Below are 15,554 nucleotides of genomic sequence, written 5' to 3'. Positions count from 1 at the left end.
ATAGTATCTGAATGAATAGGGATATGAAAATGGTTTTCTTAGATGATTTAGAATCATAGAGCTGCAGAGCTGCAAAAATGAAGTTATTGAAATTGATTTAACTGATTATTAAATAAGATCAGGAAACCATTTTCCTTCATAGATATTTAATCCATTGTTTGCTCAGGTATAGTTCATCTATTCAGTGACGTATTTTTATCTGCCTGAACAGGTGGTTGAGGCAGGTAGGTGCAGAATGAAGAGAAGGTGGGTGGGAAATAAAAGATAATTCAAATCTACTGTACATCTCTTTATAAGTGGAACTAACCTCCATGTAGACTACTTCCTTTTATCTCTTTTTTTCAGTTTTGGTTTTGGTTGCCAGGAATCAAAATAAAGTGTCAAATATGGATTAAACTAATTTTAATTGATTGCTTAAACGAAAATCTGTATTTTGTTTATGTACTGCTGAAAATCTCCATGCTAAACGAGTTTCAACTATGCTTTTCCTTTACACACACATTCATAAAGGCACACACGCATGGCTATTCAATCAATCACAACTTACTCCTGAGTAACTCACTACCGCATTTTTTGTTGTTATTTTTTAAAAGTGATTTATTTATTTGACAAATATTTAATGAACACCTACTATGCGCCACATAGTCTTCTAGACACTCAGGATGTAGGGATAAAACAAATGGATTTACATTCTTGCAGGGGAAAATAGATAATAAGCAGATGCATAAATAAATACATATTAAGCACTGTAAGGCGTTCAAGAGGTATCTGGAGGTGTGTGGAAGCCTGGATATTTGAGCAGAGCCTAAGTAAAGTGATCTACTAGTATAAAGAGCAAGGAAGAAAGTGTAGACAAATGTAGCTGTTTGGTAGAAGATGAGGCTCAAGAGGGAGCAGAACCCAAGATCCTACAGGCAACACATCAGATTTTATTCTGAAGAGAGGGAAAGTCGTGGAAGGGTTCCGTGCAGATATGATCTAATTTTCAGTTTTAATACGATCACTCTGGGAAGCTATGTGGAGATTTGAGTGGGAGGTCAAGAATAGAAATTTATGAAATTGAAACTGGAATTTTCTGCCTTGCAGGTGTCAGGATACTAATGCTCTCAGGGCCTCAGTATCTTTATCTGTGAAATAGGAAGGTTACTAGTACTTATTTCTGAAGTGTGCTGAGGGGATTAGATGCGTTAACATACGTAGAGTATTTAGAGCCTCTCCAGGTAGGTGCTGGCCAGCAGGGGCAGTGGCTGAAGTGGTAACAACAGAAGCAACAGCAGGAGAGCCACTTTAATTCCCTGCCAAATAGTAAGCCCCACGAACAGTTCAGTCTTTGTCTTTCCAGAATTTTTCCTATACGCATACAAGCTATCATCACACAGTATTTTGCTGATTTGATATTTTTTCAAAGATGGGATCATACACATTTGTTCCCCCATCTAAATCCTTTAAGTTTTCACCCAGGATTATTCATGGACATTCTATTAAATAGTCCCCCCACTTATCGTGGTTTCGCTTTCCATAGTTTCAATTACCCACTGTCAACCATGGTCTGGAAGTAGATGATCCTCCTTCTGACATACTGTGAGAAGGTCAATGGCAGCCTAACGCTACATCACAATGTCCATGTCATTCACCTCACTTCACCTCATCACACAGGCATTTTATCACCTCACATCATCAGGTAAATGCGGTACAAGTTAGAGAGAGAGAGAGACCACATTTACATAACTTTTCTTACAGTATATTGCTATAATTGTTCTTTTTTTGAAATTTATTTATTTATTTGAGAAAGATAAAGAGAATGTGTGCCCTAGTGGGGGGAGGGGCAGAGGGAGGGAGACTCACAAGCAGACTTCCCCGCTGAGCTCCATCCCATGACCTTGAGCTCATGACCTGAGCCGAAATCAACAGTCGGACACCTAAATGACTGAGTCTTCCAGGCACCCCTTTTCTATTTTATTATTACTTACTATTGTTAACCTCTTACTGTGCCTAATTTATAAATTACACTTTATCATAGCTATGTATATATTAGAAAAAGCATAGTATATATAGAGTTCAGTTCTATCCATGGTTTCACGCATCCAGTGGACCTTCGGACATACCCCTGCAGATAAGGTGGGACTACTGTGTATCAGTGCAAGTAGATCTACATAAATTGTTTAGTATTGCCTAGTATTCCATAGTGTAGATGCACTGCAATTTATTTAACATTGCTTGTACCTCTTTGAGGCTTTCTGTTTTTCTTGCCACGACATACACTGCTGTGATCATTTCATGTCATCATGTACCGTTTGTGCCCGAGTTACTGTGGGATAAATTCCTAGAGGTGGGGTTGATGGCTTGATGGTCACATGCATTTTAAATTTGAATTGTCACTTAGCAAATTACATTTTAAATAAGTACTTTTGGTTTATAATCCTACCAATGGTATTTCTGAGTCTTTTTTCACACAACCATAACAATCGCATTATTTTTAAAATTTTGATAGTCTACGGTCAAAAATTCATCTCTTTTTATTTTGCCTGAATATAAATAATAGAAATAATAGGCACATTTTCTTACTTTATTGGTTCATATTTTTTTCTTTTTTGACTAGATTATTACTATTGTGGTTTTCCCCCCCTATTTTTTGTTTCTTTCCCTTACTGCTTTGAAAGAGATCTTAAAAAAAAAAAAAAAGATTTTATTTATTTGAGAGAGAGAGCGTGTGTGTGCTAGTTGGGGAGGGGCAGAGGTAATCTCAAACAGACTCTGCACTGAGCACAGAGTCCAACACCGGGCTCAAATCCCAGCACCCTGAGATCATGACCTGGGTCGAAATCAAGAGTCGGATGCTTAACTGACTAAGCCACCCAGGTGCCCCAAAAGAGATCTTTTTATGTGAATAATATTGTTTTTTATATTGCCTATATTTCCTTCTCACGTGTGATTTGCTTTTAACCTCCACTGTGGTAATAATTAAGGTGACTACTGCATAATAGATTTCTAAAATATTTTGTTTAGTCAAATTGACCAATATTTACTCTTTTAACTTCTTGTTTTTTTGTGTTGCTTCAAAAAGCCTTATGCCAAGTTTAAGCAATATTCTTCTAATATTTTATAGTCCTGAAATATTTCTGTGTGGATCAAAGATGAGTCTGGAATGAATTTATCCTTGATGGTGCAGAGAGACAATTATTTCAGATGAAAAATACTCAAATATTACAAAAGAATTCTTTTCTAAAGTAGAAATGTGCTTTATTTCCAGCTCTGGGTATAAAACCCACTGTGTGATTGTCCATGCTCTTTCTTCCCCTCGGTGCCTACTTTGGAGGCCATGTGCTTCACATATCACTGTCTAGGTGGAAGGAGCCTGGATCCCTGAGCCAATACTAGGCAGGAAGCCACGAAGGAGAGCTCCAGATCCACACTGGGCTCTGGGAGCAAGAAACAAATCTTTGTGGATTAAGCCCTGTGATATGGGGGCTTATTTGTTACTGCAGTACAGACAGGTCTATTCTGACTAATGCAGGCATGAATGTAAGTAATCACACTCCAGTGTGGGTTAAAACTGCTATAAGATTTCTGAGAAATAGAAAACCATTGACCATAATAGTAAAAAGTAATTATTTCATGAAAGAGTAGAGATTTAAAAGGTAGAGAATGAGGAGTGCATATAAAATTGCAGGGCCCATGTAAGCGCTACGGGCAACAAAGTACAAAAATCACAGGAAGCATATTAGAGAAATAGGTGGAAGTGAGAAGGCTAGATAAGTCAAGTAGATCCAGAACATTCATTAATATGAAAAAGCTAAGTTAAAACAGAGACTGCTAAATCAGGCAAGCTGTTCCATGGGTGTTTTCTGGAAGGTACTTCTTTTCCTGTCTTGAGGATGCTTCTCCTTTTCCTGATGATTTATTTTGGGTGTTGTTTCTGTGCACAGTGCTTCGATATCAATGGTGAGAGTAGTAGCCCACGCTGCCCCTCTGTTGATTGCTGTCCTCTGGCCTCAGGGGAACCACTTGTCACCTCATAGTGACTATGACGTCTACTACCGCAGAGGAGAAAAAATTCTTAGCTGTTGCAAAACATTTTCTAGTGATTTAAGGGTCTAGCAGTCTCCCAACTCACTGTTATAATGAGCTGTGGGGCTTTTCCCTTGGATTTTGCAGGACGTGCCCTTGAATTATTTATAACAGAGCAGCCACCTGCTTGCAACAATTTTCCATTTTGCCTTGTGCTTACCTGGCCTTGTCAACTGGTATTGCAGGTACAGTGGCACTCTGCACTTCACCTCTCAACCCCTTATTAGAACATGCTGACCGTGAGCTGCCAGATGCCTTAAAAGTCCCTTTCTACTATGGCCATGGCCTTCGTCTAAATAGATAGTCTTATATGCTTCATTATGAAGAGCTGTGCTGGTTCAATTGTTCAGCCAGGTGCCGTCAACTCCAGTGCTACTTCTTTTTTATTTTTTTCCTGAAAGACGGAAATTTATGAATATATATGCTTGTGTTGACAAAAAGCAATTTGAGTGGTGGGAAGGGGCAACCAACCCACCCGCATTCAAAAGCACAGCTCTGTGCTGGCAAACACTCGATGCCTTAGCTTTTTTTCTTCCTCCACTTCCGCAAAAAGAAACATTACATGTTTGAGTAGACAACAAGAGGTACCATTAGGATTCAGAAAATTGAAAATTGAGACTGCAATAAAAAAAAAAAAAGACAGTCACAGGGGAATTTGTAATGGTTTCCCCACATTTTAGTGGAAAACTTCCGTTTTTTATTCACCTTGCAAACAGTGTTCACAAACAACAGCAAAGAACAAAAGCTGTGATTTATATTTATGGACAGGTATACACGCACCCCTGACCTCCCGCTGCCTCCCTCGCCCTCCCTCGCCCTCCGTACCAGAAACAATTTATGGAGGCTGGTCTAAATAAACATTAAGGAGGCAAGGCCACAAGCTGACAGCCAGGAAAATCAATGGTCTCCAGAAACCAGCAAGTAGGATCAATAAAAGAGATTAGGCATCACAAGCTAGTGTAAGGCAGTTACAGGTAAATGCGGCTTGCTCTTCATCTGACAAGGTTCTCGGCAACAGGATAAAAACTCAGATAAACAGAAGCACGCAGCGGGTAGTCAATGGAGGCTACTCCTGAGTTGCGGAGACTGACGGATGACCCCAGAAAGAAACGGATTTACGCAGAGGCTGGTGGGAATTTTCAATTGCTTTTCCAGCACCACCTCACACACCTGGGCAGCTGCCCATAGGAAGTAGTGCAGATGTATCTTTTGAAAATCTCTCTGCTTTTGCTTCTCACTACTTAGCTTTCCTTGGATTTATTTATCACTCCTTGACACAGGCCAGCACATCTTTGCCCTCCCTGTCCCCCTACACCACACACACACACACACACACACACTCTCATATTCACCATTACTTTTATTAACAGAATTACTTATACTCGCATGCACCGTGAGCATATTTGGGAACTGTTCGGATGCAAACTTAACCATACACATATACATATAGTCTCCAAAGAAAAGTCATCCACTCACAACTTAAAACATTGGACTGTTAACTTGCAAACTTGATTTAACAACAGCAAAATAAAAGACAATCACATTGTTGAGTTTGTAAGTTAATGTCCAAAGCTTGTCAATAAAAGAATGAAGGATAATTATGTTCTTGAAAAACAGGAACTCTGAAAAAGGAAGGACCAAGGCAAAAGAGCCATTGCCTATTTACAGAACTGGCAGTTAAAACTTGAAAATTCAAATCTTAGCTTCATAGGAATGGTTACCTTAAAAAAAATAGTGTTTTCCTTTGCCTCAGGAACTCCATTTTAGAAGTAGAGATAAGGCTTCTGTCTGACAAGAATATGACAAAACAACAGATGAAGAAGAGGACAGTTAAAAGGAGGAAGTTTAGTTTTTCTGAACACTAAAACAAGAATGGGAATTTAATTGAATTTTAATCAAGGGACAGGAGAGATGTGAGTCTAACTCTTGGTTGTAGCAGACTGGGAAAAATATTTTGAGGCACCTCCCATCCCATGAGTCTGGGCTTACCTGGTGACTTGCTTTGACAAATGTGATGTGTTGGAAACCGACACTGTGTGAGTTCAGAGCCTAGGTTTCAAGAAGCCTTAAATCTTATTCTCTGGATGCTCCTGATGGCCCACTATGAGCAAACTTAAGTTTTAGTTTTCAGCTTAACAAATGTAAATGTCTCTTACAAAAGAGTAACTTTTACTTGGGTTTTCAGAGCTTCTCCTGTGTCGGCTGTTTCTCAAAAATAATCATCCTAAAATAATCCTTATGCCAAAGAGGCATATGTGGGGATGACAAATTCTGCTCCCCTTCATTCCATACCCAAAATGAAAAATGAATACTGTGCTAGAACATGGAGGCACCTGGAACTCCCTGTTATAAAAAGATTCAAGTCACTTGCTTCTCTGTACTCGGTGTGCTTGGTAAGGTCACACGCAGATTCAGCCGAACCCTTTTCTGCTTACGTTCTCTCAGGTCAAATAATTTCCCATCATACAGAACCAGGCCAGTCTTCTCTAACCCTGAGGTCAGGCTCACGTTGAAATATCATACAGATTGCTAAATACTTTGATTTACTCCAAACTCTGGTTTTCAATTTCTTTGTGGGCTATGTATACATAGCCTGGACGAATATGAATATTATTATATAGTCATGCTCTTGGAGTTTAAAGAAATTTATGCTGGCTCTGAAGGAGATCAGTCACCAGTCTAGAAGGCATTGGCAGGTCTTTTCACTTTGTATTGAGCTTGGTTTTCATGTCAAGCCAATTTTTTATGGAAGATCACAGCCCATTTTGGCCTATGATAAAATCATTATTGAGGAAATCATTATGTGTATCTTTCTGGAACTACACCAACTATTTTGTTCCAACTGCTCTTCTCATGCCCTTATTGACAGATCCAACTGTAATTAAATAAAGGTATATTTGGCATAAAGATGACTGTGTTCTTAACAAGGAAAGCACAACCTAGTCAGGAAATCACTTCTAACATCTGCCATTTACTTGCTTATGCAAGCTTAGACAAGTCACTTAGTTTCTCACCCTCTTTCCTTGGATTACGAATATACTGTATCTGTCTTACATGCTTCATAAGGTGTTTGTGAGGTTCAAAATAAAGAGACAGCTTTACATCAAATGTAATGGTTATAGCATGTAAAAGACAAGCAATGCAATATTTATGAATCTAGTCACTTAACAAACAGCAGATAATTACTATGCCAGAAGCAAAGACAACTAGGATAGGGTTCTTGTAAACGTGGGCTCACATTCTAAATTCAGAAACAAATAAATAAGCAAAAACTATTTGGGAAAAGTAGAAATGACAATCACCCACCATCATTACTACTTACACAGTATTAAGAGTTAACACTGTATCGGCCCTATGCTAAGCTTTTTATATGCATTATCACATTTAAGCCTCATAATCCTCTATAAAGAGGAAATTCTTTTCACCATTTTACAAATGAGAATACTGAAATTTGAACTATTGAGGCATTTAGCATGACACTAAAACTTCAACTTATAATAACAGAATAGGTGGAGATTTTAGGTGAGTTTATTTTTAAATATTTCAGGTCCCTGGGTACTATCTAGTTGATGAATTATTATAGCAGGCTATTTAGAAACAGGTCTGGAACACCAATCCCAAGTGTAGATTTGAATATCATCAGTGGCTATCACAACTTGGGGGTTTTATCTCCACGGGAGAGGTTGAACAGAAAGGAAGGAGAAAAATAAGGATAATCATGTCTGCGATGTCCATTCTCCTAAGGAGAACCCAGGTTCCAAACATCTAGGTTCCTGGCCTTGTTAAGGAGTCAGGGTTGAGTTTCTCCTTAGAGAGGCCAGGAGTCAGAGAAGAGTTCCCATATGTTTTCTCTTAAGTTCCTATAGTCAGCTCATCCCTGGAGGAGCAAGCAGAAGCTACACTATCAGTCATCAGTTACTCTGAAGCACAGAATTCCAGAACATCCTGACATCTAAGCACTCTTTTTTTTTTTTTAAAGATTTTATTTATGTATTTGACAGAGACACAGCGAGAGAGGGAACACAAGCAGGGGGAGTGGGAGAGGGAGAAGCAGGCTTCCTGACGAGCAGGGATCCCGATGTGGGGCTCGATCACAGGACCCTGGGATCATGACCCGAGCCAAAGGCAGACGCTTAACGACTGAGCCACCCAGGTGCCCCAAACTCTTGAATGACTAAGGATTGATTTTAATGAGTAGTAAGTGGCTGTTTATTTAAAAGAAATTACATTTTTATTTTCATTTTATTTTATATATTTATCTTTAATAATGTTATCTTTTTATATTTTGCAGAAATTAAATCTTCCATTTTGCTATTTTGCTCAAAAGGAAAATCTGTTTACAGTGATAGTAATTTTGGTTCTTGTTTGTAAATACTCCATTAATGATACCTATGGACCTACCATAGCTTGTAAGTTGGTATGTACATGATAGAAATACCACGTCTGTGGGTTCATATTCTCAAGGAGGCAGACTTTGCAACTTCACTTTTCTAATGGCAGCAAAAGCTACTATTAAACGAGAGGGGGAGCAATAGAAAGTTGGTGCACACATCCAGAATGGAGGTGGCTGATAATAGTAGGACTAGCAAAAGATGATCAAAACTGTAGACAAAATAACTTTAGCTAACTCGTGATTTTTTTTAAGAACAGTTTATGATTCTGGGGTGCCTGGGCGGCTCAGGCTGTTAAGCGTCTGCCTTGGGCTCAGGTCATAATCCCAGGGTCCTGGAATGAGATGGGCATCAGGCTCCCACTCAGCTGGGAGTCTGTTTATCCCTCTCCCTTTGCCCCTCCCCACCTCCTTTGAGTGCGTACTCTCTTTCTCTCTCTCTTTGCTCTCTCTCAAATAAATAAATAAAATCTTTAAGGAAAAAAAAAAGAATAGTTTATGAATCTGAGTTAACCAGCTAAGATAATAATTATTCGCAATAATAAAATAAATGTCTATATCTCCAGAAGAGGTGGAAACCAGTATAAGATACATTTCAGAAATTCTAACATCTGAAATAGAGCCTTCTTTTAAAAGTTACCTCGAAGTGTTTGTAGTTAGATGTTGATGTATTGTAGGCCTCATTATTACCTGTATTATTAATTAAGTACTATTGATCATATTGGTCATGGAGTCATTCAAAAATCATCAAATCATCTTAAAATATCAAAATTATCTTTTTGCTTCTTTGTTTTTTTTTTTATTTTTCAGATGTACATATCAGAAAATGAAATGAGATGTTATCATATAGTTTCCATCATGTATATTATCAATCTGAACTATTCTGGATTAAAAGTAGGTTCTCCATTGAAAAGAATATAGATTGACTTGTTTAGGAACAGACACTACATAAATGGGTAATATCAAGTAATATCAAGTTTTGTTCTTAATTGTAAATAAACTTTCACTGATATTTGCACATTCAAATCACTAAGAAATGGTTATTACTAGGCAAAAATTAATTCATTCACAAATAGTCACTTATAAGCAGAAACAGTTAAAGTCTAAAATTTTCCTAAGGCATAGATTAGTAAATTTGCCACATTATTTTTTTTATCATTTTAGCATAGAAAATAGTGAGGCAAAATGACAGTTTTCCATCTGTGATATTTGAGGTGTGAAGGAAATGTGTTGTACTTTTTTCTAACTTATATAAAAGTGATCTTGGGTTGGTTTCCAAATGAAGAAAATATTTTTACACAGCTGCAATGCAAGAATATTCCTGGAACGAATAGAGAAATAGTCTTCATTTTTAAAGGGCTTGAAATTTGGAGTATAGTATCACCAACAATACACATTTGCAGAGCAATTCACAATTATCAAGGTACTTTTACCTTCATTAACTCAATTGAGCTTTACAAAACCCTGAGAAGAGGGGGAAAGAGAACATTCTCCATCTACAAAAATTATTTTAATTTTTAAAATAAAATTAGCTTTATTTTTTGCTTGTTGTGTGGAATTTCTGAACATTTAAAAGTTATTTAAAGAAAATAAATTCAGGGATGCCTGGGTGGCTTAGTAGGTAAAGCATCTGCCTTCCGCTCAGGTCATGATCTCAGGGTCCTGGGATCATGAGCCAATCTGCATTGGCTCCCTGCTCAGCAGGGAGCCTGCCCCTCCTTCCCATTTGTGCGCTCTCTGGCTCTCTCTCGCCCATAAAAAGTTTAAAAAAAAGAAAAGAAATTCTTGACACCCCACTCTACAGATAACCAATGTAAATATTTCCACTATAGACTTAAAGAACTTTTTCTAGTAATATTAAAAATGTACACAGATTATACTATATATAATGATTTTTAAGCTGCTTTTATCCACATACCATTAGTATATTTTATGTTCATTAATTAGATATCTACATTATGATTTTGAAATGGCTGTTCATTTGCTCCCAAAATACAATCAGTGTTTAAATACACTCCTTAGAAATTGAAGTTGCTAGACAACTAACCACAGGAAGGTGAGATGAGTACTCCTTTATTATTACTACTTAAAATAGCTGTTATATGTTAAATATTTAAAGAAAATATTAACCAGATGTATAAGTTTCAATTCTATATAAACTCAAAAGCACTTCTTCACAACATAGCAATAAAATGGGAGCTAAAAAAAATACCGGCTAGATATCTGAATTGCAAACATTCAGTATAGACACCTTTGAAGCAAAAGTGAATTGAAAGCTAATATTTGGCTGGGAAATAAATTACATTTTGGCCACTTTTGCCTAACACAATTTCCTTCCTATTTCCTCATCATAAACAGAAATTAGTTTGGTTTGCCAGGATCAACCTCATAACTGATAGAGATAATTGGATTATTTAAAAATCTGTAGTGTACCTCAGCTTGATTACTTTGTTACCTTTGAATTTCTGAGGAATAAATCAGCCTTGAGCAGGCCACCTTTAAAAAAATCCAAACTGGAGTCTAATCCTGATTTAAAATATCTTAAAATGTTTCTTAGTTATCTTTCTCATTTTGTCTAAGGGCTTTAAAATGCTCTGTAGACACTATCTCATTAATTCTTAGAGGATCCCTGGGCAGCAATTGTAGTAGAGGTTTTCCTATTACTATCACCATTCCCATGAAATGGAGGCCCTGGGAGGTCCCATGAATTGCTCAAGGTTATAGACTGAAGCCAAGGAGTAGCTAAACCCAGAATCCAGGTCCCCGGGCTCCCTTTCCATATGGCATTTTCTCTCTGCAATAAATAACATTGCTGTTCTGGAAGCTGACTCTCTGATCATGTTTTATGCAGCAGAATTCAAATTAATAGGAGTTGCTCAGTGCTGTGATATCCATTTTAGACAGAGGCTGTGTATGCTTACGTAACACAAGAAATGCAGCACTCTGAGTCCCTTTGTTTTGCCCTCATAATGATCTTTGGGGACTGCCCTGTGATGGGTAGAACTATGGAGATTGGTATTTATCATTAAGGAAACTGAAATGACAATACCAGCTCGTTCACAATCCATCACGCACTGCATATAGACATGGGCAGAGTTTAGATAAGTTGAATAAAAGGTCCCTCAACATTTGACAAACTTGGTGACTCATCAGAAAAATCACAGATTGAATGGTGTAAATTCTTTGAAATCAGGTAAAGGCAATTCTTTAAACAGCACACTTGGAGAGACTAGAGTTTTCTTTCTTGACTGTAGTTCCCTCATACTCATTTTAAAATCAGCTAGAAGGTTAACAATTTTTTTTTTTAATAGTGGGCTTCCCACTGCTACTCCCCGGCATGAAGTCATAATTCTCTGTTTGTGGCATCATAAACATTTCCATAGCAACTGATGGTGATATCAGAGCTCAAGACTAGAGTTTCAAGAGGGAAAGGAACTATAGGGACAGATGATATCTTAAAAATAAAGATTATGTTTTCAAGCAGATGTTCCTAAAAGAAAAGAAATGAATGGAAAGATTACCCACATTAAGGGAAAATCATAATTAGAATGTAGATGCTTATTATGTAATCATTCAGCTAATGATCTCTTTTCTAAAACAAAGGATAGAAATTGAAAAAGGGAAAAAATGAGGGAAATATATCAATGAGAGGATCTTTTATGAACCAATCTATTATTTTAAATACAGATGGCAATATATTTCTTAAATATAGCTGAGGATGCTTAGTGTTGGATGTACACTAAAGAGATAATTATAATTGCAAGCATTGCTGAATCCATAGGGAAATTTGAGTAGTGTGTTTTCACTGAGGTACTTTGAGGAAGATATGCCATAAACCATGTTCATGTATTAGTGATATAAGCTGTTTAACACTAATTATCCAAGTAGAGATTAAATTTCACATTTTATCATGATCTCATACCCTTGCCACACAAAGCATGATTTATGCATTTCAGATTCGTTTGAGGTCTTTTTGTGTTAATGGACTTTTATACCTAGTATAGCACCAAGAAATGTGACTCATGTTTCAATACAAACTGAAAACTGAAAAATATAAATTTTTCATTTATTGCTGTCGTAGTGAAGAGATAGGAGAGGATGGTACAGTAGGCAGCTTCTAACTTGGCCCCCCATGAGCCCTGCTTCCTGGTATTCACAGCCTTATCTAATCTCCCTTTGGGTATGGGCTGGATTTAATCTACTTCTAAAAGAATATGGCAGGAGTGACGGGATTTCAATTCTGGGATAAGTTACCAAAGGAGTATGGCTTCCACCTTGGACACTTGCTCTCCAGCTGCCCAGTTTGGGGAAAAACTAGCTGCCCTATCTAGCCAGGGTGACCAACTGTCAAAGCTTTCCTAGAACTTTCCTGCTTTTAACACTGAAAGTCCTGTATATGGAACAGTTGGTCCCCTAGCAAGAGGGCCATGTGAGGAAGCTTAGAATCCCCTGAGGCCTGCCAACAGCCATGTGAATTAACTTGGAAGGGTTCCTTCTAAAGAAAGGGCCAGCCACCTTTTTCTGTAAAGGGCCAGAGAGCAAATATTTTAGGCTTTGCAGGCCATTATAGTCTCTGTTACCATGTTTTAATAGTATATGGGATTTGTTTTAATTTGGTATGGGAAGACACACATGAAAATGATTGTCATTAAGATAAAAGTTTTTATTATATTCATATAGCATGGTATGCAGGACTACTTAGGGACGTATGTAGGTACAATGAGCAGTCAGAGAGGGGAACTGCAGGTTGAGAGCTTTTATTGTGGTTTTCCTGGGAAGGAATGGGCAAGGCAAAGGAAATAGGATAAGAAACAAGCTTAGGATTGAACAGTTTGAAAAGTGTGGGCAGGCTTTGGGCACAGGGGCTGTCCCTAGTTGTCTAGTACCTGGGCCTGGAGTGATTAGGCCAGGGGATAGTGGCTTAGAGTATAAAAGAAGATGGTTGGAGGTATGGGCTCTGGATTGATTGGTTTATATATCAAAGGTGATCTCTCAGGCAAGTTATTATCTCTGGGAATTAGCTAACCCTGGTAGGGGCCGTCCCTCCCAGGTCAGCAAAGCCCCAGATATCACAGCATCAAGAATACAGAAAATAGGAAAACATAATTAATACGCACGAGTAGTCAACTCTGCCATCGTAAAGCAAAAACAGCCATACACAATATATAAACTAATGAGCGTTGCTGTGCTCCTGTAAAGCATAGTTTGCTGACTCCTGTTTAGGGCCTGCCAATAGCCACTTGACTTAAATTGAAAGCAGGCCCTTCCCCAACAGAGCCTTCAGAAGAGACTGCAGTTCTGGCCACAGCTTGACTGTGTCCTCATGAGAGATCCTGAGCTAGAACAATCCGCACCCCCCCCTTCGCCCCACCACCGCCCCAGCTAAACTATGCCCAGATTCCTGATCCACAAAAACTATGAGATCATAAATATCTGTTGTTTAATGTCACTATGCTTCAGGGCACTTGTTATGCAATAATAGATAACTAATAAAGATGGGTTGAGTAGAAATAGCACAGAATCTTGAAAAGGACCTTGAGTATTTAATGAATCTTTTTCTTTCTTTTTTTTTAACTGTGCTCCATGCTGGAGCCTCTTCTACAACACCTTTGATAAGTCATTCAGACTCTCCTTCAACATTTCTTCTGGAAATTCCTTAGCTCTCAAGAAGTCCATTTCATTTTTTGACAATTCTAATCATTGTAAAAAGCATTTCTTGAGATTGGAGTAGGGGACCAAAACTTTCCCTCTCAAAATCATGTATCACTGTCTGAGCTCAGGCTCTGTGGCTTGACCCTCTAATCCAGCAATTTCCAAACTTTGTTTGTGGATTGGTGTACCTATTGTATTTGACACCTGGAACAGACCATTTTTTAACAACCTTCTCTGTACAACCAAATTATTTTCAATAATAATAATAATGACTATCAGTCAGAAATCATTATTTTTAAATGGTTCTTTGTTTTTAAAAACAATTTTAAAAGAAAAAATAAATTTCATTTTTAGAGATATTATTCAATTTCAGTAATTTATTACTGAAATAAAATTTGCTTTCTCCAAACAAAAAGAATATTCCTCTGCAATGGTATAAGTGTTTCCGTCCCCCCTAAATTCATAAATTGAAATCCTAACCCCCAAAAGTAATGGTATTTGGAGGTGGGGTCTTGGGAGATGCTTATATCATGAAGGTAAGAGCTCTCACGAATGGATCAGTGCCTTTAAAAGGGGCTCCAGAGAGATTCCCTACCCTCTCCCACCACATGAAGACATAGCAGGAAGGCACCATCTGTGAACGAGGAGGTCCTCTCTAAACACCAAATCTGCTGGTGCCATGATCCTGGACTGCCAGCCACCTGAACGGTGAGAAATGAACGTGAGTTGTTTATAAGCCACCCAGTCTGTGGTATTTTGTTACAGCAGCCTGAGTGCACTAAGACAAACTTGCAATTTGTAATCTGCTTCACAGCTTTATAATTTAAACCCAAACAAATCTCCAAGTGGTCAGATAGAATGACAAAACTGCTGGGACTCAAGTTCTGGTTCTTGAACTTCGCAATCACCCTACCAACATTGTTTGTTTCAAATCTACTGTTTCATTGCAGAAATCTGTAATCCCACAGTGACTAAAGACTGTGACCAAGGCAAGCATGAACGGTTCAGAACCATTAGGAACTTACTCTAGAAACCAATTCCTGGAACAGTCGGTGTGTTTTGGAGGCTGGGAGTTTTCCAAATTAGCTTCCAGGCAGAATACAATGTTTATTGAAGTATATAATAAAAACATGCCAATCTGAGGCTTACAAATCTATCATTAAAACCTAAGAGTAACTGCAACAATTATTTTGAACTCAGATCAACAAAAGCTTTTTGGTGGAGGAATATTTTTTTTCCACTGACATTATTCAGAATTGCTGACACATGGTGATAATAAAAAGCAGGCTGACTTTTTCCTGGTATTATTTTAGAGTCACTCTAGTGCCTGAATCAAAGGCAGTCTTCCCTTGCTACCTGTGGAAGTCCATTTTATAAAGCTGGGGAGAGCAGAGTTTCTCTAGTCAAAACTTGAGCAAAAGACTCTCCACCACCTGATCTGTGC

Source organism: Phoca vitulina, unplaced genomic scaffold, assembly GCF_004348235.1.
Source record: "Phoca vitulina isolate PV1807 unplaced genomic scaffold, GSC_HSeal_1.0 scaffold37, whole genome shotgun sequence".
NCBI lineage: Eukaryota > Metazoa > Chordata > Mammalia > Carnivora > Phocidae > Phoca > Phoca vitulina.
Note: the sequence above shows the minus strand (reverse complement) of the source record.